Below are 26,164 nucleotides of genomic sequence, written 5' to 3' on the forward strand. Positions count from 1 at the left end.
GAGAATCTCAAGCAGACCTCACGCTGACCAAGGAGCCCGAGGCGGGGCTCGATCCCACGACCCTGAGATCATGACCTGAGCGGTAATCAAGAGTCAGCCGCTCACCCGACGGAGCTGCCCAGGCACCCCTCTTCCGTAGCGGTCTTAAACTTTGCAGTCACTTTTCACACAGCATTAGCAAAGCACTAGAGTTTTCAAACTTAATTTTTCCCTCATTTTTAAATTTCTGAAACACAAGCTATAATGTAACCCCTGTAATCATGTTACCATTTTTCCAATATCATGGGTTTCTTTTCATTTAGTTAAAAAACAAAACAAAACTGACCGGTTGATCAAAAAGAGACAAAGTCCCACCTCCTAGAAGCCAGGGACTACATTTTTCCTATGATTTCTGGATCATCACAGAGAATGTGGAAAGAGCCTCTGCAGATCATGTGAGGGATAACTTGGCAATAATTGTGTTGGAAAATACTTCTTGGCATAGGAAGGTGAGATTCGGAACTGAACAGGTACTGGAATGAATCAGATACGAAGAGGGTTTTTTAGTGCTACTCACAGAAGGTAGAGGAAAAAAGAGAGGGTTAAAAAAAAGGTCATCGAAAATGTACTTTAAAAACAAACAAACATAAAAGTGGTCCTTGAACTGCTATCAGATAGATACCAGCACTCTGAGGCCGAGGTCTAGTGCCAGCAACAGGTTGCAGGGAGGAGATTGCTTCACTTCCTGGTAGATCTATCCTCCTCATTTAGCCGGCACACTATCTATTCCAGTTTCCTTTTTCTTGAGCTTGATCACATTAAAGCAGCTCTGTTGAGTGCCGGCCATCACTTCCGGAGCGGGGTGCTAACAGAGTGTGGAAGCAGGTGAAAATCTCGGGGAAAGTGGACACAGTCCACGAAGCATGTAAGCACAGCCTGGAGTTTGGAAAAGCCACGTAGAACGCAGGTGATCTCTTGTCCCTGTGTGCCCAGCTGGCTTCCTCATCACCTCGCCTCACCTAGCGGCCCTTTACATCCTCCTGAAGCCCAGCCTTGCTCTCTCCATCATCCCCCTCCTCCTTCAAATACACGCAGCATTTTCCTCTCTCGGGCAGGGTCGGGGAGGGGCCCCGGGAGAAACTAACAGCTCGACATTGTCCAGCTACTTTTTACTTCCCGCTTCCCTGTTTTGGCAAAACTTCTTAAACCAGGTAACTGATTTCCTGGCCACCTCCCCTGTCCTTCTTCCCAGGCCTCTGGCTTTCATAGCGGTAAGGACAGCACCCACTACAGCTGACTTGACTGCACACTTTCTCTGCACCAGCCTGGCTGCTTGGTGCTTAGCACGCGATACTTCATTGCATTCTTAAAATAATCCTCAGAGTCCGGTCTTACTCCTACTGTAATGTTACCGGTGAGATGCTCAGGCTTAGGTGAAGCAGCTTGCGCCATACAGCTACCCCTATGGACCGGGCTGGGATTAAGCCACCTCTTTGTTTACCCAAATGTGCCAGGAAAATGCTTCCAACTTGAAGAGGCATTATTATAATCCATTTAATGCACCTGCTCTTAGCTCGGAGCATCGCCACCCTCCCAGGGGGCGTTTGCAGATTTGTAGGGGTATTCGGTTATCGCAAAGCTGGAGATGGGAATGCTACTGGGATGTAATAGCTAGAAAAAGGAGGAGGACAGTGGTGAGAAAGGCTGAGAACCACCTCACGGAACAAAAGATTATCCTACCTCAAATGCCGATAATGCCCCATTCGGAGACAATGGTGATGGATGAGAATCTAATAATGGATTCAGAAAGCCTAAATAACTTCCCCGAATCTAGAGCCATAAATCAAACTGATCTCTGTCTGGCCCTAAAGCTTATGCTCTGTTCACTCTCTTCAACAGAACATTAAAATATTATGTATAATTTGATTTGCTCTCAGAATTATCATATTTTATATGTAGCATCTCAAATATAATTTATTTAGAGAATAGTTAACTAATTTCCTGATTGAATGTTCTTTTAATACATTTAATGGAGAGAGCATGTATCATAGGATTCACCAGATTTTCAGAAGGATGCTAAAACTTAATGAAAGAAACCATCAACACTGTATTAGATTAAGAAAGCTGCATATTCTGGAACATGCTGCCTTCTTCACTGTCAACCAGGAGGGGAAGGGACTCATTTAGGAAAGGAGAAGGATGGGGGAAGGGGAGGGGAAAGCTAGGTGAAGAGGTTAGGAGAGGGAAAAAAAAAAAAAAAAACCCATCCTTGGATTTTTATTTAATTCGGCTTACATCCTGAGCTCTGGGCTGTCACTTCCAACGTTTGCTTCCTCTGAAACTTCAGTTTTAAAAATCTCCCTCATAGACCTTCTAAAGGGTTGCCCAAATTTAAATATAGAGGCATCTCTTTAATGTGCTTACTTCCAAAATAAATGCCATATATTTTTTGTAGCGGTCATTGGTTGTGCTGGGCAAAGACCTTGTCACTCTTGGTAAAAGAAGCTTGGCCTCATTGCAGATCACACATGGGGCCATGCACTTGGACATGCTCCTCGTCTGCAGATTTTAGCTTTCCTTTCCTAACAGCAAAGCCATATATCCTTTTTTTTTTTTTTGCCACTCAGAAAAATTCAGTAGTAGTTTCAGCCTTACATGGAGACTCCCATCCTGAATTGACTGGAGGAAAAAAAAAACACTGTGTCTATTGGTTTCTATAGTTTTTCTCCTCCCTATTTTCACAGCTTGAAATATATTTAAATTCCCAATGTATTCCCAGTGTAGATGATTTTCTGGGCACCAGAGAATAGAGAATCTCAAACTTTAATGGTAAGAATATCTGGGGAGCTGGTTAAAAATGCAGATTTCCAAGCCCTGCACTAGAGGCTTGAATTTAGTAGCTCTTGGGGGGAGTAGTATGCTTTGTCGACAAGCTCCTCGGGTGATGGAGTGGGGGTGGCTCATGAACCAAACTTTGAAGACGATTCGTTTGGCACTTGGTAGGCCCTTGATAAATGGTTGTTGAATGTATCTAAAGGTTCTCTGATGTGTTTATTGCTATCAGGAGGCTGTTACCTCTAACCACATGGACTTACACTCCTAGAACATTCTTTAGCCCCTCAGCTTCGTCCACCTGTTTTCAGTGACTCTGAAAGTCTTGCTGTGGTTTCTTCGCACAGTCTTCTGCATAGGCCCTCTCCATTCCCACCATCATCACACTGCTTTTCAGGCCCTCCTGTCCCGTGGTGTGTTGGCAGCGTCCCCAGACTCCAGACTCTTCCTCCAGCTTATCTTTAAAACCACTCTCACGTGCATTATCCTTATCCCTGTGCTTATGTGCATTGAAGACTCTCTTCATGATTTGGCCCGAGCTACTTTTCCATTCGATCTCTTGCTCCTCTCCTCTTTAACCCTACTGGTTTACCCTCTTGTCCCTAAGCATGGGTTATGCATTTCCACCTTTCTGTCTTTGTTCATGCCATCTCCCCATGGGCAGAAAAGGGTTAACTCAGCAGGCCTGGGTTGTTCAGACCCTGCACTTGTCAAAGAAATGCATCTTCAGGACTAACCCTTGGCCAAGAGACAACCTCTGAACCCCTGAAATATTCTTCCTCATAAGAGTGTTTTTGTATAACAAAGGCCTGGGACCATGCTGTATTTAGGGGTAAAAACACCAATTTGTATGCCTGAGGCATACCGTGACCCAGCAGTTTCACTTTTTGGAGTTTAGTCTACAGAAATCACACAAGGGTAAACTGTGTGTTTCGGTCTTGTTTGTTGAAGAAGAAATTGGAAATAACCCAGTTATCCATTGAGGACAATATTAATGGAATGATAATTCCTTAAGAGTAATAGTGATAGAGCTCCCACTTACTGAGAGCATTCTGTTCCAGCCCTGTGCTAAGTGTTTTACTTACAGTATTTCACTTACATGTATAGCAAATCCTCTGTAGATTATCCCCACTTAGACAAACACTGAGACACCTAGCGGTGAAGTGAGGTCACGTGGCCAAGATCCCTATGACTGCATCCATCAATTCATACGAGGCTAGTAAAGAGTGATTAATTAACAGAGTCGTAGAGCCCTGTGTGCTGGCATGGAAGGATGCTTATGGCACATTATTAAGCTTAGAAAGGAAAATAATGAAATTATTTTGCATGTTACCATCTTGTAAGCTATACCTATATGTCTGTGCATATTGTGTATGAACTATACACATATATATTAGACTATACACAGCATATATATTAAGCATAAAAAATTTTAGAAAATGAAGCAAAGCACAAGAAGAAAATCATGATCCATGGCCAGGTCCATTATTTCCTTAGAGCAGCATTTCTTTTCTGGATTCTAAGACCAGATCATATCAGCAGACCCGAGGGACCTCAATGCTAGCAGGTTTTTTCAAAGAAGAGAAGCAAAAGAAAAGTTTTGTTGTTTAAATTTAACAAACACATGTCGCATCCTCTCCTTCTTCTGGTGCAAATGTGTTTATTAAAGAAGTCCTGCAGTAAACCCCTTCTTTATTCACGATTTCGTAGATTGTGTGACTGTCTAACTCTCACACAAATTGACTGTCCCTCCCTGGGTAGCCCACAGGATGGAAGGTGACTGTTGCCTGCCCCCACCCCACCATGGCAGGAACCTGGGCACTAGAAACAACTGTTTTCTTATCTTTTCATCCAAAAACAAATCAAGAGCTTCAAGTTATTTGTCCCAGTATTTGTACCTTCGAGATCTGCAGGAATGCCCCTAAGTGACTCCCCCTGAGCCACGTGCCCAGGCAGTGACTATGGAGAAGGGGATAAGATGCCCTGATCAGTTGACCTTGGTCATAAGCTGGGCACTGTGGCCAGGACACTGAGCTCTGTGATGGTCCAAATGGCATGAATCACAAATACCTGAGTGGGGAAAATTAGTTGCACCAAGAGAGGAGGCAAAAGATGACAAAAATATAAGACGTCCTTATATGCTGCCTTATTCTCTTCCTGTACTCTTTGGTTGGAACGCCTTCTGTGTTTCATAAAAATATGTATTATATATACATACCATACATTCCTTCTCAAATTATACTTTTTCAGTTAACATATTATGAACATTTATTTTCCCTTGATATTATGCTTCAGAAACATGAGCTTTTAGAGCTGCATCATGTTCCGTTTTATGAATGAAGTATATCTATTTATTTTTTTAAATTTTATTTTAAAGTCTATTATAGTTAACGTACAGTGTAGTGTTACTTCCAAGGGTACAATATAGTGATTCAACACTTCCATAGGTCACATGGTGCTCATCACAAGTGCCTTCCTTAACTGCCATCACCTGTTTCCCCCATCCCCCCCACCCACCTCCCCTCTGGTGACCATCAGTGTGTTCTCTGTAGTTAAGAGCCCTGTTTCTTGGTTTCTCTCTCTCTCTCTTTTTTTCCTTTGCTCATTTGTTTTGTTTCTTAAATTCCACAGATGAGGGAAATCATATGGTATTTCTCTTTCTCTGACTGACTTATTTCACCTAGCATTATACTGTCTAGATCCATCCATGTTGTTGCAAATGGCAAGATTTAATTCTTTTTTAATGACTGAGTAATATTCCATTGTGTATATATACCACATCTTTTTTATGCATTCATCTAGTGATGGACACTTGGGTTGTTTCCATAATTTGGCTATTGTAAATAATGCTGATATAAACATAGGGGTGCATATATCCCTTTGAATTAGTGATTTTGTATTTTTTAGGTAGATACCCAGTAGTGCAATTACTGGATCATGAGGTAGTTCTATTTTTAACTTTTTGAGGAACCTCCATACTGTTTCCCACAGTGGCTGCACAGTTTGCATTCCCACCAACAGTGAAAGAGGGTACCTTTTTCTCCACATCCTCACCAACACTTATGTCTTGTGTTGTTGATTTTAGCCATTCTGACAGCTGTGAGGTGATATCTCATTGTGGTTGTGATTTGTATTTCCCTGATGATGAGTGATGTTGATCATCTTTTCATGTGTCTTTTTGGCCATCTGTATGTCTTCTTTGGAGATATGTCTGTTCATGTCTTCTGCCCATTTTTAATTGGATTATTTGTTTTTTGGGTATTGAGTTGTGTAAGTTCTTTATATATTTTGGATACTAACCCTTTATCAGATATGTGATTTGCAAATATCTTCTCCAAATCAATAAGTTGCCTTTTAGTTTTGTTGATCATTTCCTTTGCTGTGCACCTTTTTATTTTGAAGTAAGCCCAATAGTTTATTCTTGCTTAGTTGAATAAACTATATTTTATGAGTAAACTATATTCCTCTATTGTTAGGTATTTAGCTTGTCCCTAATTTTGGTTTTAAAAAGCTCTGGTTTATACATTCAGCATCAGGAGTTCTTCTTGGTTCTCAGCATTCAGCGTCACAAGACCACATTTGACACCATTCTACTCAAAAGTGTGTAGGATGGGAACACAGCTTGCTTGAAGGGCAAAAATGGCCATTCCTTTCCTATAGGGGGCCTTGCAGTTGTCCACAGATGCTCATGTGCAAAGAGATGAAATGCACATCAAGTAAGTGCAGGAACTGTCCTGGTTTAGAAGCCTTATGCCCCCCAGAGAACCAGTAGCTCTTACAGTTTCATGGGGACAGGTTTCAGGGTCCTTGTAAAGGACATGTCCAGTTATAAGAACACACACTCAGGGAAGCTTAAAGCTATAGTTCCTATCAGTTATTTATAGTTCCCATAGCCTAGATGCCACTTAACAGTCCATGGTCAGGTTTACTCTAAGTCATGTTGACTAGTTGTCAACATACTTGATGTGCCCTTTCATCAGGTTACCAGGTAAATGAAAGTCAAATTCTCATGCAGAAATAGGGAAATAAATATAAATATAAACCATTTACTCACAAACATTTTAAACATAAATCACTGCCCAGATATATGGGCTTATTTTCTTTAAAAAACCCTAAAAGTGGGAATATTGAGTCCAAGAGAATTAACAATTTAAAAACTCCTGATGCATGCAGCTAAATTATTTGCCAGAAAGGTAGACCAAATTAAAATACTACTGGTGGTATACTTATCATAGTTGGGCCCCCATCTGACTTTCCAGCATCATTTCTTTCACTTTCTACCTGAATGTCACTTTCCCTCTGGCCCCATGAGCCTCTTGACAATTCCACTCATTTCACTTTCTTTAACATTTCTTGCTTAGCCTTGTCCTCTGACTAGAATATTCTGTCATTTCTCTGGCTGGCCCCACCTGATTTCCCTTTAAGAGTAATCTAGAAATGTCACCTCCTCTCGGAATGATCTCCAAACACTGGTTCCCCTCAACTCTTTCCTAAGTAGAATTCTTGACTCTCCCCTGTCCTGCCCAAAGCTTTTTGTTCCGAAGGTTACTTTAATGCTTTTCAGGTTATCTTATTGTCTTCTATACTAGAATATGAACTCTTTATAGTTAGAAACCACATTTGTAATTCTCTAGCTCAGAGCACTTTGAATTGTCTATAATGGCCTTTTAAAAATGTTTGTTGAAGAGTATGAATTAGTTTAACAATAAAGATTTATTGAACAGTTACTATAGGGTGGGCACTACTGAAACTACTCCATCCCCGGCATCTAGAACTGTCCCTGCACGTAAAAGGTGGGCCAGTGAACAAGAAGCACTGGTTGAATGAGTGAGTGAATGCAGATGAAGCACTGAATTAAGACAAGGTCCCTGTTCTCATGAAGAATACATTTTAAAGAGGGAAGAGAGAGAATAAACCAACAAATAAGAGAGCCAACCAACAAGATGGAATAAGTGCTATGAAGAGAATTAAAAGGAGGATGATGTTATAAAATGTTGGGTGGCTACACTAGCTGTTAGTCAAGAAGAGTTTTGCTGCCGAAGTGACGAGCTGAGATATGTATGCCAAGAAGTCGTTGGCCCTACAAAGATTTGGAGAAGAGCATCCCAGGCAGAAGTAGAGCTTAGGGCAAAGACCCTGTGATGGAAAGAGCCTGGCATGTTTCAGGTGATGGCAAGAAACGCTCTGGGGTGGGCCAAAACAGAAAGACAGAGATGATTTTCAAAATATTTAATGACTGCTACACTATGAACATGGATGAATCATCATTCATTTCAACCACCGTCTCCCTCTCCCTCCTGTTGTCCCACTTTCCGACTCTGCATGTGTCCTGGATCTGCAGCCCAGAAAGCTGTAGAGATACCCATCTCATCAGTGCCATCCTTTTGCTCTCCTCCAACTCTGATGGGATGAAAGAATACTCCCTATCTATATTTATTTCATGGAATGTCGGGCAGATCATATTTTCAGTGGGTATTCCGGAATTACTGTAAGACTGAGTCTGAGACTCTCAGGAGTTTGTTTGGAATGGCTGTAGTATAGGGCCCTGATTCCCAAACTTTAATGCCCTTGGGAATCCCCTGAATGTCTTGTTAAAATACCGATTCTAATTCAGCAGGTCTAGGGTGGGGCCTAAGATTCTGCCTTTCTGTTAACTTTCCAGGTGACGCGGGCACTGGTCCATGGTCCCCACTTTTCGTAGAAGGGCACGGGGCACTGATTCTGAGTCTTGGCCCCCTGTTAAAATCCACGAGGGAGCTTTTAAATCTCTTGACCACCCTCAGGCTATACACTATGCTGCTTGAGTCTAAACCTCTAGAGTTGGGACTCAGGCAGATATATTTTTTAAATTCTCCCGGTAATTCTACTCTTTGGTGCATTGTCTCATCCAGTCCCTTTGGTCACAGGCTAACTTCTGTAGTCATTGATGAGACAGCAGGTGCACTTTCAGAAAACAGACCTCCTAGGAAAAGAAAACCTTACCCTGTCAAAGTCCTAAAAGAAGTCTAAAGATAGTTAATATTTAAGATTTTTAAACTTCGTTTTTATTAAGAGTGTGTTTGTGTTTCCTCCCTTAAGAACAGGCAGGAGTTCTTTCTCACTCTTTGGCCATCCTAATTTAAAACTCCTGTTATTGATACTGGCCTCTATTGAAAGAACTTTTCTTTTTCTGAAACCTTTGGACAAACTAGGGCTATAAAGTGAAAAAAAAAGGAGGGACCTGCACACTGGCTTTTGCTGTACAGCCCAGTGGAATGAACTAATGGAGTCTGAGGTTTGGGATAAATATGGTCACATCAGGTTGGCGTTCTCTCCAAACTGATGAAAAAAATTATACCCTCTGGAGCCCACTGTAGTTAACTCTCGGACAGCATTTCCATTATAAATCCCTGTTTTAAGAGGTTTGTTACTCAGCTGTAAAATTTTGCTCTAGGCTATGGCTTGGACATAGACAATTTCAGCTTGAAAGAAGCTTTAAAAATAAAAGGTTTTTTTTTTCATTGAGCAAGTGAAGTGTGGTTTTTTAAAGGAATGAAATATCCACTATTCTCAGACATTCTTTGCATCTCTCTCTATTTTTTCTTCAAGTGGTCTTGATTCCCAACAAATGAAGCCTAGTTATTCACATATTTTAAACCAAATGTTTAAACTACCAAATGTTTGAGGGACTCTTTGAATTAAGGAAATGCATTTTGAGGGTCACAACTCAATAAAAAGGAAGGAAAATGTTCTTTCCTATTTTTCAGATGTGCATAACTAGGGTGGAGCAGAATTCTGTTCTTTGAAGATCCTCAGTGTGTTGTTCATTTTTAAAAGGGGAGTTACACAAGAAGAAAGCTGAATTGAACAACAGGAAGTGCATTCACTATGTGTATGCTTTCACTGAAAATTTCTCAAGGGGTTTCTAAAATGTCTCTTTGTCATAAGTGCATGTTAAAATAAACAGTGGTCAATTTCAGGATAAAAAAATCTTGATTTCTGTTTATTGGTGTCAAGGACTTCTTCTGAGGTCGCTCTCTTCCCGTCCATGGGAGGGAACTGCCACCTTTGTCTGGCTTATGCCGCTCCTCCCATGGCATACTGAGTGGGACAGTCTTGGATTTGTCACAGTAACTCCCCTGTTGCCTCATGAGCATCCTTTCTGCTCACAGTGAGTTCCTTTCTCCACTCTTTCATCTCCCTCTGACAGTGGATGCGACAGCCGTCAACTTTACCTCCAGCCTGACTGTGGTGTAACAGAAACCCAGTTGCACACACTGGGGCCCAGAGTGGCTCTGTCCTAGGGCTCTGGGTCTGCACAACCTTACTAGTAGTCAGTATTTGTCAACCCAAGGCCCTGCGGGACTCCATGCGTCCAAACAGACCTTACATAGTGTGATAGTGGCAAATTACCATTTATAAATTTATACTGTTGTCATTAAAAGTAGTATTTCCTTTGTGGAGTGCTCAGCCAGTTAAGTGTCCAACTCTTGATTTTGGCTCAGGTCATGATCTCAGGATCGTGAGATCGAGACCCGGGTCAGGCTCTGTGCTGAGCCTGCTTAAGATTCTCTCTCTCTCTCCCCCCGACCCAGTCCCCTCCTCTCTCCCCCCCCAGGCCCCTCCTCTCCCCCCTAACCGCTTGCAGGCACTCTCTCTCTCTCAAAAAAAAAAAAAAAAAAGTAAATAATAAATAAAAGTAGCATTTCCTTTGAAAGAGGAGATAATAGAAAATCATGGCATATAAAGATCCCATAAGCAACTACCAATGGAAGAAAGAACAAAGGTAGGCATTAACTTTAAAAACACACTTTAGGTTCTTTGTCAATGAGAGCAGGGAATTCAAGGTGTTCTGGCTGTTACCCTCAATTTGATTGGCCGTCTTTATTCTGACTGAAACAGCAGTGCCTCACATTTTTTTTTTAAAGATTTTATTTATTTATTCATGAGAGACAGAGAGAGAGAGAGAAGCAGAGGGAGAAGCAGGCTCCCAAGGAGCAGGGAGCCCGATGTGGGACCCTGGGATCATGACCTGAGCCGAAGGCAGACGCTTAACCATCTGAGCCACCCAGGCGCCCAGTGCCTCACATTTTTTTCAGGCATCACCTCTAGGGAACGATGCATGACCATTGCCCACCCACCTCCTCCTGACAGTCTGGATCAAGTCTTCCTCCCTCCTTCCTCCTTCCTCTTTGTCCTCCCACCTTACCCTCCCTTACCTCAAATGTAACTCCTCAGAATGTCCTGTCTGTCTGCTCTCCACCAACCAGGCTGTGAGCTCTTTGGGGTCTGAGACAATGTATCTTATTCATTGTTAGAATCCTAGGGCATAGCGCACTGCTCCAGTACCACACTCAATAAATATTTGTTGTATAAATCAGTAGCAAAACGAATAAATTGACAACGTGGAAACATAGGGACTTGTGCCTAACCAACTCTTGAATTTGTTTGCTGGTATCCTATACTACTTTCTGGTTTTATCTACGTATTTGGAAAAAAAACCGGTCTGGTTTTGTTTGACAAGGGCTCATTCCTAGCAGTAGCAGTAGGAACAAGACTAGTAATAGCTAACATTTACTGAGTTTTCAGTCACCAGGTACTCTTCAAAGGGCTTTACCTGTGTTAATTCAGGTAGTCTTCACAGCAGCCAATATGGTGGGCACCGCCACTGGCCATACTTGACGGATGAGGAGACCGAGCTACTTGCTCATGTTGCTACCGCTGGTGGTTCAAACCCAGCCATTTCCACCCGAACCACCTTTAGTCACTGTGCTCGATGGATGAGATAAACAGGCCCACTTGGCAGCCTTCCCTATGTGCGTGTCATGGTTGACCCTGTTTTCACATCAGGGGACCACCGCTCTTTGGCGTTTAGCTTGGCAACCACCACACCCCCGTGCAAAGTCCGTTTCTCTGATCTTCATTTCCTTGTAGCGTGCACATGTTTTTCTTTCAGTCCCTCACTGTTAGTGTTTTATGACTCGAGGAGCTTGAGGAGGCAGCTGTATTGTTAATGTAAGTCATTACCAAGACGTTTCTGCTCTTTTCCACAACCTCATAATTTGTTAAAAGTTCTGGTTTGGGTTTTCCTCACGTCTTATTGCTGACAGTTTTAGCAGTATATGCCAACAGTATCGGCTGTCTCCAGGGCACCGATTGAGACATGAAGGTTTCTGTAATTGTCTAAGATCATCTGCCACTTTATGTAGTACAACTTGCTCACGTACGTACACTCTGCTTCTGGCCCCAGTGGGCTATAAAATCATCTGATGCTGCTGTAACTTTCAAGACAACAAAATATTAGCTCTGAGTCATTTGCTTTTGTTAACTCACGTTTTAAGGCTGCCTCTATACACTCAGAAGGGGAAAACGGTAAGCTGGGATTCTTTGGTGAAAAGAAAAAAATAGGTAGTTTTCTCATCCTTACTTCTTTTCCATGATAACAATAGTGATTTGCTGTGCTATTCTTATAAGCTTTCTGCTAGTTCCCATTTGAAGCATGGATACTAAAATTTTTTTTTGCAAACAGTGGATCATGGCCAGTATCAAAAGCTGCTCTGACCCAGGTTTTGCTTGAGTTGATAGCAATTTAAAAGTGAGCACCAGTCCAAGGCCACACAGTTTGTTGGGGGCCAAACCGAGGCTGGACTCTGGTCCCCAGACATCCAATTCAGTGTTTTTTTCCATTGTTCCACACCCTCACAGTTGATTTGACTGAAATAATGGTCAATATTGTGCCTTTGCAAGAGAAGTTAAAGAAAAATTCACTTGCTAAAAACCCAATTATCTTGAGAGCTCCAAGTCCTCATAAATTCAAGTTCCCAAAGAGTAACACACACACAACCACAGTGGCTTCCCAGGAGCCCAGCAGAAAGCGGTGTAAAACCCATCTTTTATTTTCTAGCCAAACACTGGACTGACCTGAAGTTAGGTTAAAACAAAACAGAAGTATATGTGACATATTTGAATGCTCTTAGGGAGTTACTGTATACAGAAACTGAAAAAGGGGTGGTAATCTTTCAACTCCCTTAGCTTTTTTTCATGGACTTCATTTTTCAGTACCGTGTAGAATCTAGTCTAAAATTTCGATGGTCCCTCAAAAGAATTTACAGTCTGTATTAGTTTGTTAGGGCTACCATCTCAAATAACCATCGCTTCAATGACCAGACTTAGATGTTTCACAGTTCTGGGGGCTGAACGTCCAAGATCAGTGTGTTGGCAGGGTTGGTTCCTTCTGAGGGTTGAAAGGAAGCATCTGTTTGAGCCTCTTCTTGTGTCTTTGTCCATTCAGGCTGCTCTAACAAAATACCACAGACCGGGTGCCCTATAAACAACAAAAATTTATTTCTCATAGTTCCAGAGGCTGGGAAGCCCAAACATCAAGGCACCAGTAGATTCTGTCTGGTGGGAGCCTGCTTCCTGGTTCACAGATGTTGGCAGTCTTCTCACATGGTAGAAGGGTCAAGAAATCCCTTTTGGGGGGCCCCTTTTATAAGGGCACTAATCCCATTCATGAGGGCTTTGCTTCCTAACCTCGGGTGTTAGGATTTCAGCATGAATTTGGGGGGTACATAAACATTCAGTTCATAACACCTAGTTCATGGTGGTTTGCTGACCATCTTGGGCATTCCTTGGCTGGTGGAAACATCATCCCAATTTTTGCCCTCTTTTTTGCCACATACTTCACATGACATTCTCCTTATGTGGACATCTGTGTCCCAGTTCCCCTCTTTTGTAAAGGGACACCAGTCATATTGGATTAGGGGCTCACGCTATTCCACTATGACCTCATCTTAACTAGTTACATCTGCAGTGACCATATTTCCAAATAAGGTCACTTTATGAGGTACTGGGGCTTAGGACTTCAACATATTAATTCAACCCATAATACTGTCTATTTCAGAAAATGTTAGTTCTTTGGTTAGCTCTATCAAATAGGAAAAACCTGAACATAGACAATATGGTTTCCCATCTATCAGGAAAAGAAAATGTAAGTAGCAAGTATTTAATTTAATCATTTAATACCCTTAAACCCATCATATACTTTTAAATAAAGTCCCTATAATTCAAGACCACACTACCTGGAGATTAAGAATGTAATGAACAGTTTCATCCCCTTGAGATACTGCTTGATTTTTACAGGCTTTCCTCTTATGTTTTTTTTTTCCCTAGCAGAACAAATATTGTTTACTCTGGGTGAATTCTTGATAAGTTCTTGATCCTCAGCTTCCAACTCCAATTTATTTAAAAGGTGATTTAGAAGACAGCATTTTCTAATGCTTCCTATGCAGGTTACTGTTCCCTTTTTTATGCCCCCACAATACTAAGTACATGCCTCCATTACAGTACTTTTGCATTCATTAAAATACTCTTTGTTTTTATGCCTGACTCCTTCATTAGACTGTTAGTAACTTGAAGACAGGGGTTGTCTGTCTTATTTATAAAACAACATTTATTTATTTCCCCAATATTTGGCATAGGGTCTGGCACATAATGCTTGGGATACTGTAAACATCCAATAAAAGTTCATTAAGGGTGGGATCAACATAGGAGAGTTTGTAGAGCTAGGGCGCCTGGGTGGCTCAGTTGGATAAGCATCTGCCTTCAGCTCAGGTCACAGCCCAGGGTCCTGGGATCGAGTCCCGCATCGGGCTCCCTGCCCAGCAGGGAGTCTGCTTCTCCCTCTCCCTCTGCCACTCCCCCTGCTTGTGCTCTCTCTGTCAAATAAATAAATAAAATCTTTAAAAAAAGAGTTTGTAGAGGCATATTATTTTAGACCTAGAGGAAGTCCCATGTCAGATTTTATCCAATATAATCTATATACCCTGTGTCTGGTTAATGGTTTGTCAACATACACAAATAATTAACCCAATTAGTATTCATCGAGCAGATATTTTTTTAAGGTAATAGAAAAGCCAACACTTTTTACAGGACAATCATTATTTGAAATTCTCAGAAGTATAAAACATGGTCTTTTGAAACCTGTGATTTTTTTTAAAAAGTCTAAGCATTATAATTAGATAGAAAGTATTTCAGATTATTCTAGATTTTAAAACTTTTGGCAAGTCTTTATCATGACAATTTAATTTAATTTTAATTTAATTTTAATTTCAAGTAATAAATAATATTTACTTGAGTATATCCCATCTGCTACTTTGTAGCTACCTTGGGCAATAACTTTATCTTTCTTTGGCTTTATAAAATATCAAACCACTAGTCAAGGTCACCTTAAGCTCCAAAATTCCTTATTCAAATATATATCCTACAACTATATATTGTGTACTCACTGTATTCCTAGCATCTGACAAGATACTAGGATCTTGACTGAAGGATGCAAAAATGTATGAGACACGTTGCCTCCATGGGACCACAATCTGGACATGGTCCCAGACACAGAAGGACGTGACTAGGACACAGAATAGGTAAGTTCTGTAAAAGACACGGAGATAGTCAGGGACGGCTTGGCAGGGGCTAGGAATATTTGACCTGTGCTTTGATCTGTGATTATTGACAGGTTTCCTAAGTACAAGAGAAGCTGACTTTCATGGAGAAAGCCTGCTTACTTTAAATTTATTTTTAAAAGATTTTATTTATCTATTTGGGGGGGAGGGGCAGCAGAAGAGGGAGAGAGAGAGAGACTCTCAAGCAGACTCCCTGTTGAGCACGGAGCTGGTCGCGGGGCTCGATCTCACCACCCTGACATCGTGACCTGAGCCGAAATCGAGAGTCAGACGCTTAACCTACTGAGCCGCCCAGGTGCCCCACTGCTTACTTTAAATGTTGCGGCTACTTTAAAGGGATGGTCAGACCATCTATTTCCACCTGGGCTTGACTCTGAAGTGACAGCTGAAATGTCACCGATTTCAAGGGTTGCATATACCCAACCGAAAGTCCCCGAGCCTGAGCTCTGGATAGATCCTGAACCTTGAGGGCAGAACCTGGGCTTAGAAGTTCAGGATCCACAGAGGACTCTGGACTGTTGCCAGGACCCCGACACCCAGAGCAGCTAGCCACACTGGAGGAGCATTTTCAGAAGCTCCCTGGGGAGGATGGGGGCACAGTCAGAGCAGGTTCCTTTGCACCATGGGGGCAATTTCTTCCCTGCCATGATTAAGGCTTTCCAGCCCTCCGCAGACCCAGGAGTCCTGAGATCTTCCATTTCCGCCCACCTACATTTCCTTCACTCAGGTCCAAAATAGACAGGCCTCTCCCCTAAGACAAGAGGAAAGCAGCCCACGTTCTTTGGCTGGAGTGGGAGTGAAGTCAGCTTTCCTCGGCTGCATCAGCTGCAGTGCAGCGCAAATGATTGGGGATCACCAGTCACTGGGGTGGGACGCAGTGCCACTCGGGGAGGGGGGCAAACCTGCAAACGGGCAGAGGGGAAGAGGGCAAGCTCCACGCCTGCAGTGGCTCTCCGTTTCTAGGTGACTTATCGTGCACACACTTGTGCATGCACTCAAGTGGTATTTGGGACCAGCAGCTGCGTGTCAGGCACTGCGCTAAGCACCAGGCGGAGAGCAGAAGCCAAATAGAAACGGTCCTTTTTCACAGAGGCCACCTGCTGCGGGAAAGATGGACAACAGTAAGATAATTACAGATTGGGGTAGGGCCATGACAATGGTAAGTGGAATGTGATACCGAGTCAGGGGGTTGACACGTCTTCGGATGTGTAACCTGGGAGGGCTTCCTGCAGGCAGTGACATTTAAGCTAAGACATGAAGTAAGAGGAGCAGCTCTGCAGAAAGGCATGCAGGTGTACGGATAACCCGAGCTGTCTCGTTCGTACCCCACAACGACTGCTCGGGGTGCTGTCCCTACTCTTCATTGAACCAGCACCAGAATTCGAGTGAGAAAGTGCCCTTCCATCACCATGTCGGGGCACAGGTGCCTGGCACTGAACAGCGGCCGACCTGAGAGTTTAAGTCGCGCTGGAAAGGAGTCAAGGGCACACAGCAGGCCCAGTCTGCGGTAAACATTGTTTGTCCGCCGCCCAGCAGTGGAAACACAGAGAAGAGGAGGCCCGATCATTTGTTTTCCTTTTCAACTATCACTGAAAACCTTGAATTTCTTAACAGTGTCTTGGGCTCTGTTGACTCTAACCAAAATTGATTAGCAAGCTCCTGGGGTGTTTGGAGTCTCTTCCCCGAGACACTACACGGAACGCTTCTGCCGCACTATGGTACTGAACAGACAGAGCAAACTGTTCCAGATAGGCTGGAGACGAATGAATTGCTTCTCTTCCTTGATCCTGATGTTTCCAACAAAAGGTGGTGGATTTGGTCTTGTGGTTCTGTCTCTTAAATTGAACACCGGATTTACCCAATGATAATTATAGACATCAGAACATGCTTCCATTGAAGGACAGGACTGCTGGAAAACAGAGAAGCTATAAAATGCATCTTTTTAACAGCCAAATTTAAAAAAAAAAAAAAAAGGAAAAGGAGAGAAAGCTCGAATCTTTTTGAAAACAGTCCTTCCCCCTTCTTCTCCCAGCTCCCTTTCCTGCCGCATCCTGCCGGATCCCCTTTACTCTTTACACCCACCATCCAACAACAACAACAAAAAGAAGGTTTCACACCATATGTTTCTATTGAACAGTGACTTTCAGGTTTATGAAAAGATATTGGAAGCATTAAGTTAAAGTTACAGATCTAAGGGCCCATGCTACGATGTAGTCCTCCCTCCCTGTCCCTTTTCTCTCTTCCCACCTCCCCTCCCCACTCCTGCTTTCCTTCCTTCCTCACTGGAAAAGTCTTCTGCTGCTTGTTTTTATAAGCCATGTTCTCGTGTTCCCTGGGGAAATGTACCCTTTGGCTTCTAGCCAGAGGCTCATATCTAAAATATCAACCAGGGCAAAACTAGAACGTTTGCTCTTTTCAAAGCTGGGTTGAGGAGTGTTATTATGGTTTGTTTTTTCCTCTGTCTTAATCCGTAGACAAATATGTACTATTCTTCCTTTGAGCCTTTGTGTGCAGTATTCTATAGGGAGAAAGAATGGACATATTAGGCAACGTCCCATTTTCCAGGGGGTTTATAGCGCACTGAACTCAAAACATCTATATAGAAAAAAAGAAAATCGGCCAACCAGCTAGTGTGTCCTTCACCATAAAACAGTTGTCCCGCAAGTGCCCATAGGCATTCAGCAGAGAACGGACAAGTGTTCTGGCTCCTGCAGCTGGAGCACGGTAGGGAGCTTTCCTGAGGGACTGGGCCTTGTGCATTTGGAAAGTGTTGGGGACAGAAGGCTGGAGAGGAAGCAGAGAGGAGGGGGAAGGTCTTACCAGAGGAGGAAAGAACTAAGCACAAGGGTCTTTGCTTCACAACAAATTCCCTGTTGGAATTTGCCCAACAGAATGGACAAAAAGAGCCAACTGTTTCATATGGCACATGGTAGATTTTGCTGTCACACAGGTGCCCGACCTCTGCGGTGTGGAGGTGGCCAGGCTCCTCAGTTGGAGTACAAGGGGGACACTGTGGCCAACGGAGACAGCTTGAAACGTGCTTGGCTAATGGGCCAGGCCGGAAGGCAAGACTAGCCTGGAGGGGCACAGGGTACCTCTAACTCATCTGCTAGTGGATGTCCTAGGAGTTCAGGCTCCTTAAGGGGGAAAAGGAGTTGGTTGAGGCATCAGGAGAGACACTCAAAAGGCTGAAGGGTGCATATAAAAGGGGACATTATGTTCGGAGAGTCTGGCTGGCCCCAGACCCTCCAGGATGGAGGGAAGGAGATGCGCGCCCTGATACCTCCGTGCCCCTGGAAGGACGCTCAGCCTCGGCAGGTGACACGCCTCCCCCCCGCCACTGTCTGCCGCCTCCGAGGTCAAATCTAGCTTCACAACCTTTGCCACTGCTCAGGAGGCTTTGTTGATGAAGACATCTAGATCCTGAAGACTAACAGGATGACCAGGAATTCATCCTAGGATAATGCACCTCCTGGGTCTGAGTTAAAACGTCAGCCCTCTGCTAGAACTTGCAAACTATCCCCAGCAGCAACCCCATAGACCCCACATCCTTTCTCTTACGCTGTACCTCCCACCAGAGACAACACACTGCATTGCTTTGAATGTCCCTGCATTCATTCCGCAGACGATCCCTGAGGTTTCCCGTGGACGTGGGGCTGGGCCCGCTGGTGTTGGCTTCATCATGCAGCCAATGTGGTCAAAGGTCGCTTTAATGATTTACACCTTGGCCGTCGTCATTCTTCTCAGCCCCCTGCTGATGTTTTCCTCATTGAGGTGGACCGATGCTTCCGATAATGAGCTAACATTGGGTATGATGATTTCCTTACACTGTATTACCTCCTTGAGCCACATAAACCCCCAAACTCTTTACAAAAGCAACCATTCTGTGTTAGGTCGGGTGGGTGCCACCACTGTGGGGTGGGGCATCCAGTACACCGCTCAGGCAACAGTGTCACTGGGGCGGGCTGCCTCGGGTCACATTCCTCACGCCACCGCTGTGCCATCACAGTGCAGGTCCCAGGGCGGGCAAGAAAAACTCTTGAGGCTTCCCCGGGGCTTCAAAGACTTCAGCCAGAGCTGGGATTTTTCCTAAAACTTGTGCATTTTTTTTAATGTGGGTGGAAGAGGGAGGCAGCTTTTATTTTGCGTGCTGCTTTATCAAACCACTTGGAAGGCTTTTGCTATATAAATCCTACAAGTATGACTCAGTAGGATCTTTCCAAAAGCCACTGGTATTGTGCAGGAAGACGGTGAAGAAAACATTGGAAATCGTTAAGAGTTATTATGGTGAGGTGCACTGGCCAACAATAAGTCTGCCCCCCTCTTCTTGAGGAAACCGATCCTATAGAGAGAACAAAATTGTCAGGATACCTTGACTTCTTTGCACCTAGTTAGGCATCTCCAACAGAAGAATGACGAGGCCATTGATACGTGGCTCTGAGGGTTCCAGGAGAGCCCCCATGAGGGTTGGCTCCAGGCCTGGTCCCCGGTGTGCATCCAGGGTGTCATGGCACCCATACCGGGTGGATGCCGGCCCTTGAGTTGAGCAGTGCACAGCATGGCTGACAGAGGACCTGGTTCCTTCCCCTGGATGCTAGTCTCAGCTCTTCTGTTAAATAGCTACTTGACCTTGGGCAAGTCATAGAACCTTAGTTTTACCTTGTCTCTAAATATTCCCCATAGTCCCTTTTACTTCTCAGCTGATCTCATAGTCATTTTTGTATCCTCTATCTCTCCATATTATTTGAGATTTTTTGAATATGGATTTCATAGTCATTACCAAGATAGTAGTACATTGGCTTTTTTTGTTTTGTTCTGTTTTGTTTTTAGAGAGAGAGAGTGTGTGAGTGGTGGGGCGGGGCAGAGAGGGGGTGGGAGAGAGAGAATCTCAAGCAGACTCCCCAGTGAGCATGGAGCCCAGTGCAGGGCTTGATCCCACCACCCTGAGATCATGACCTGAGCCGAAATCAAGAGTCAGACACTTAACCAACTACCCAAGATAGTAGTATATTGTAAGAAAAAGCATATCTATATATACATATATACACATACATATATCTAGCCATATATATGCACATACACACATATACATATACATGTATGTGTGTGTGTGTGTGTGTGTATATATATATATATATATAGCTCATCAGGGAAAAATGTAATAGCAACAAAAGTGAGCTGGAAGTATACCTCAGGAAAGCCATAAGAACTTTAAATTCTGAAAGCTTTGGGTGCTTATTCAGCCGTCTTGGAAACATAGTTTGGAGTAACTTGAGATTTAGGGCCCAGCATGGGGAGAAATTGCCATGCAAATAACCATTCCTAATTCACTTAGTTGAAACGGGAAATAAGAGAGTCCCCTGGTAGTAAAGCAAACATGATTCCCTTTCCAAATTTTAAGAATTCTGATTAGGACTAGCTTTATCAAAGAATGTTCTTGCTGACTTCTCGTCCAGCTTCTTCCATCCCTTAAGCCCATCAGTTAAAACTGTTTCGTGTTCGCTGGGTCTAAGGCCCCTTGGGAGCCTTTTTAATGGAGGTAGATTAGTATTCACTTTAAAACAAAAAGACTAAATGATGAACGGGTGTGCATTGGGATAAAGTGATTTGGGGAGGTTTTTTGTTTTGGTTTCTGGAAAATAACCGAGTCATTGGGAGAGATTTTTAACTGAAATGTAAATACCATGTTAACGGTCTGTTCCTGGTTTTTTTCCTCGGTGAAAAGAGAGAAAGGAGACAGATTAAAATGAATTCTAAGGCCATCAAGGTGGAAGTAATTATAGAAATAATTCCCTCCCTGCATAGGTTTTAAACGACTTGAATGTGTTGCCCTAGAAGGTTTAGAACTTTTATTTCTAAATAATTTTTAGTTCTGGAAAATAACGGCGTTTTCTCCGTCCACTTTGGTATCCCTCTGTTCTCATCAACCCACCAGCACTAGCTTCCACACCCGTGGCACTTCCGGTCTCAGCTCCCTCCTGAGGCTGACTGAATATGGCCACCTCTGTGTCTCCATGGCGCCCTGCTGCTTTGTGCACCCCACTCTTACAATGCCTTTGAATTTTTGTTGTTCCTCTAGCTGCTAGTCTGTGAGCCCTTTGTGGACAGAAGCCGTGTTACTTATCTTTATGTTTTTATTTTTCAGTCTTTTTTTCTCAGTTCCTTTTGATAATAGTGCCTGACAGATAACAGTACTTCATAAGTATTGGGTGAATTGAATTTAAAAGAGTATTTACCTAGATCAGATCTTTCAACTGCAGGAAACATGTCCAGACTTGATCAGCTGAGTCTCAGGGAAATAGACACAGGTTGTCTGTGCTCCTGGCTCAGGTGTTCTCCATCAACCCCAGGTGCACCCCCACATTTGTCCCCACACTTGGGAACAAGTTCTACCTCTTCCTTATTCGGTCACAGGGGAAAGAAATCTGATAAACCTACTCATATTGAGCCATAATTGACTTTAATATGTTTCCCTTGAGTGACTTAACCACCCCTGTTTATTTGAGCTCTGAATAATTCTTGGTTAGGCTTTATAGCTTTCACTAAGAGTTGACCTTGTGGGAGGTTTGAAGGTTGTAATCATATATCCGACCTCTCTAAATTCGAAGCTAAGCAGGGTCGGGCCTGGTTAGTACTTGGATGGGAAAAGAGATACAGAGAGCCATGTGGATATGAAAGCATTATTAATGGAACCCCAGTAGACTCCTAAAGAACAAAGCCCCCCATGGAAGTGGGACCAGAGGACAGGAAGCTGAAGGTGACGCTTCATACTTATTTCTCAGATGTCCACAGAGCAACCACATATAGGAAAAGTTGGATCTACAAAACTGACTCGGAATGTATTTCCTCCCACCATACCACCAAAATGTCCCTAGAAAAGTCACCAATGGTCTCCCAGTTATCAAATCCCATAGTCATTTCTTGGTTTTAACGGATTTATAATTGTTACTTGGTTCTGTTGAATATGCCTTTCTCGAATTTTTCTGTGCCTCAGCCTTCCAGGATATTACCCTTCCTTGATTCTTTTTTCCTTCACCAACCATTCTTTCATGGGTTCTTCTTTCTTGGTTCACCCCTGAAGAGTTGACATTTCTCCTGGTTCTGTGATAAGCCATCTTCTCTTCTCACTCTGTGCATAGTCATTCATCAGCAATCTCATCCGATTCCATAGCTTCTACTCTTGTCTGTATTCCAGTAACTCCATGAAATCTACATCATCATTCCACACCACCACCCATATTCCAGATCAATATGTTCTTTTTTTTTTAATTCCACAAATATTTATTGACAAATTACTGTGGTAGTAATGTGGTGGTAAATAGTGGGGATACAGAGACAAGAGTCCCCACCTTTAAGAAACAAACTAGTAGCAGAGACAGATGTGTAAACAGAGTGGAGTGGTGATATCCCAGGGAATGTTCTGGAAACAACATGAAAACTCAGATCAAACTAGGAGATTTACAGAAAGAACATAGAAAGAAAGGATGCCTTGAAGGATAATTGTCAATTAACCGTGAACATTGTTATTCATTCAAGATTCCCTCCCCTCCTTTTCTTCTCCTTCTCCTGGGTGACAGATGGTCTGAGTTCTATGGAAGGAATTGGTCTGTGTGCCTCCTTTTTCCTCACTGACCTCTGTCAGTTTCCTTTGGCGTGCACTGCTGTGTGTTGGCTTCCTCTGATAGTCATGGTCCTCCCGGGACCTCTAGTCTGATACCCTTCTCAGTACTTGTGGACCTGCCACAAAAAGGGTCTGAAATCTCTGAGCTGCTCTTCCTACCACCTGCTGAGGTATGCAGAATTTTGTGAGCCTAACCTCAGGTCCATCTACAGAGACATCTTAGGGTGGGAATTTTCTGAAATGTACAGGTTTTTTCAGCTTTACCCTGAGATCCTTTTGTAGAACCTACCTCGCCAATTAATCTTTTTTCTTTTTTTTATCATCTGATTCGAAAAGCCTCAACCCCGGGTGGGGAATGGAGAGCCGGTGGTATCCAGCACCCACGTCGTCCTCTTCTCCCTCTGCCTTTCTCTCTCTGAGCCCCACCCTTTGTCCCAAGAAGGGTGTTGTTTTCCTCTCTCTGTCTTTTTGCATCAAGTTCTGTAGCTTTCCCCACTCTGAGATTCTTGATATAATGTCCATGTTTTAAGTCTTCCAGACTCTACTGCAACTCATGAATATATTTTTCCTTTCAAAAGGCCCAGCTCTGCAAATCAAAAGCTCTCTGGCTTTCCAAACTGTTGACTCTGCCATGAATTTCAAGGACCTATTTTGAAACTCAAGGCCAAGAATTGGACTTTTTGTTCTTGATGCTGCTTTTGTGTCCTACACTCCCTGAAGCAAAAAGCTTCAGCCTTCTTCAAAGAGTTTAATGTTAGAAAGGCTAAAACATTTTTCTGAAAATTTAGAAAAAGAAAAATACATCGGATTTTATAATGTGATTTTGCTATACTGGTCACCACACCCACTTTCCATATTTACTTATACGCTCTTCCATTTTGTAATTGTCTTCCAATTTCTTAACTCTAGTATGAAAAATTTAAGGTTATTTAGGGTAGATCATAAGTCAGAGATGTCTTTTGTCTTCCTCAGAGCACCTGGGTTCCTTTTTTCATTCATTCATTAGGCAAACGTTTCTTGAATACCAAGAGCTGTTGACAAAAAGATGAATAACAACAGTGTTTGCCCTTCATGAGTTCATAAGTTAATAAGAATTACTATTAGGTAATAAAAGGAAAGTAGAAAGTAAACCAAGATAACTCAGAGGAGAAGAATATAAATCAGAATGAGGGAGAAAACAAAACAAAACAGCTTCTTAGAGAAGGTGACACTTGAGCTGACTTTTGAAGGTTCAATGAGGTAAACATTAAGGAAACTTTTATTCCATCCATAGGGACCTGGACGTATGAATAAATGGGAGCATATTTGCAAATCGCAACTATTTAATTGTGTCCAGGAAAGATAAAGAGTCTTTGGTGGTCAGAGGGGAAGGCAGTGGAGGGATGGGATTAGTATTCCCTAAACAGATCAGGCTCATCAGAAGTTTGAACTTAACTATGAAAACCACGAAGAATTATAAAAGGATTTAGGGTTTTAAGGAAATTCTTAGAAAGGATTTTAGAAAGGTCACTCTGGCCAGTGTGGAAAATGCAGAGAATGAACTGAATTTTTAGGGGACTCTCACGTTAGAAGGGATGAAGGTGAGAAAATTATTGCCAAATTCAGATGAGTGGTAAGAACCTGGATACAGACAGTGAAACATGGAGGAGAAGATACAGAGGATGGGAGAGAGACCTAATCTTCAGGCCTTGGATGTGAGAGTGGAGGAGAGGGAGGAGGACATGAAGTTTCTAAAGTCGCTGAGTGATTGTAAAGAGTAGTTTCAGGCTCTTCGGTAGGGAAGGGCACATGGAGGGGAAATACAAAGGTGAGATTTGGCCTTGTTAAATGTGATGTGTCTGCAGGACCTGAAGGAGAATTGTCCGCTGGAGAGCTTCCCATGAGGATCTGTAGCCCACACTAGTGTTGGAATGGAATTAGAAGCGTTGGTGTGATTGCTAAAGGCATGAGTGTGGGCAAGATGATCAATCAGGAGGAGTGTGAAAGCACAGAGAATCAAAGGACAGAGAAGAAAATCCTGTGGAACCTGGTGTAGGCCAAGGAAAAGGAAGCCTCAGAGGCCAGCAAGAAGGAACCCTCAGGAGGAGAGGCGGAGAGCCAAGGGAGATGGGGCACAAAATCCAGGATAAGAGAGAGCCTATGGGCAGCAGAGCTGCTAATGACATGGTTCCTGTGAATTAAGGATAGAATAGTACTGAGGAAGCAAGTGCAGATATGAATATCAGAAGTCCATGGCTTCAGGAAAGAATAGGTAGTGAGTTCTGCTTTTTCTAGAATAATATGAAAGAAAAGTGGAAGTAGGGAATCAATGGGGGATTTTTTTTGTTTCATTTTAAACCAGATTCTCAGCATTAAAACACAGATTTAATCAGGCGAATGTCCAATCATGACGTGAATATAAGGGAAACCCGCTTTAGTAACGCGTATATATAGACAGCCTTCCTAAATGAAGAAAGTATTGATATAATATGTACAAAATATACTTAGGAAAGTCATTTTCTGCAGGAGTAAACTATTCAATTTTTCTGTACTCACCCCGCTCCCCGCCCCTAAACTAAGCAACAGCAAGATCCTACAGAAAACTGTATTATCCTGCATAGAAGGGAATTGACCCCTTCTCAGTTTTATGTCCTATGATTAAGAACCCATGAGGATCTCTGTCTCGGCTGAAGGGCTTCTGAACAATTTCCGAATTCCAAAGAATTGTTCCCAGCCTCTTGTCCTATTATGCACGCTTGTCATTCCTGTTGCAGAGAAGCTTTTGGGAGGGTGTCACCATAGGGTATAGTAACCCTGCCGCCTCTAAAGAGCTATTCTTGCACATGAGAAGCTTCGAGTCAATGAAAGCATCATAGCTGGGAGCTGTCTTCCTCAGAAGCCCCACTGAGACCTGTCAAGGTTTTCCACTTCCTTTCTGTGTTTATTAGTCATGGAATAAACAGTAACATTGGAGAGCCGCCGTCGCCTCCCCAACCCATCTTAGATGTTTGTTCGATTATATTTCAGATGCTTAGAGAATGATTTCTTCTCCCCAGGAAATGTACCCCTGGAACTTTGCATGCCAAGAAAAGGCAGCCCTCACTACTGTGCCTGCCAAGCAAGCAGTGACTAAAGAGAGCATGACCATGTTTGTGGACACAGAATCAATTCCAAATATCCTAAATCTCAACACACCTAGATTTGGCATTTACATGCTGAGCTTTGCAGATAGGCCAGGAGACTCGGAAGACCTGGAGGTAATTTGTCATTCAGGATCAATTTTTTTTTTTTTAATCTGGAGAAAAATGCCCGC

At 43.0% G+C, this 26,164-nt stretch overlaps 1 protein-coding gene and 1 long non-coding RNA gene across 4 annotated transcripts in view; both read left to right on the top strand.

The window, feature by feature from the left end:
• LOC118012964 overlaps positions 1 to 17,207 on the top strand; it is a 47,300-nt gene extending 30,093 nt beyond the window's left edge. Inside the window, exon 2 of the long non-coding RNA XR_004679877.1 lies at positions 15,089 to 17,207. This is a non-coding gene — a long non-coding RNA (uncharacterized LOC118012964). The remainder of the gene's footprint in view (positions 1 to 15,088) is intronic.
• Positions 1 to 26,164, top strand: part of RNLS (renalase, FAD dependent amine oxidase) — a 278,209-nt gene that overhangs the window by 99,531 nt on the left and 152,514 nt on the right. The window lies entirely within an intron of this gene.

This window comes from Mirounga leonina, unplaced genomic scaffold (assembly GCF_011800145.1).
Source record: "Mirounga leonina isolate KUSES-001 unplaced genomic scaffold, KU_Mleo_1.0 Mir_152, whole genome shotgun sequence".
NCBI lineage: Eukaryota > Metazoa > Chordata > Mammalia > Carnivora > Phocidae > Mirounga > Mirounga leonina.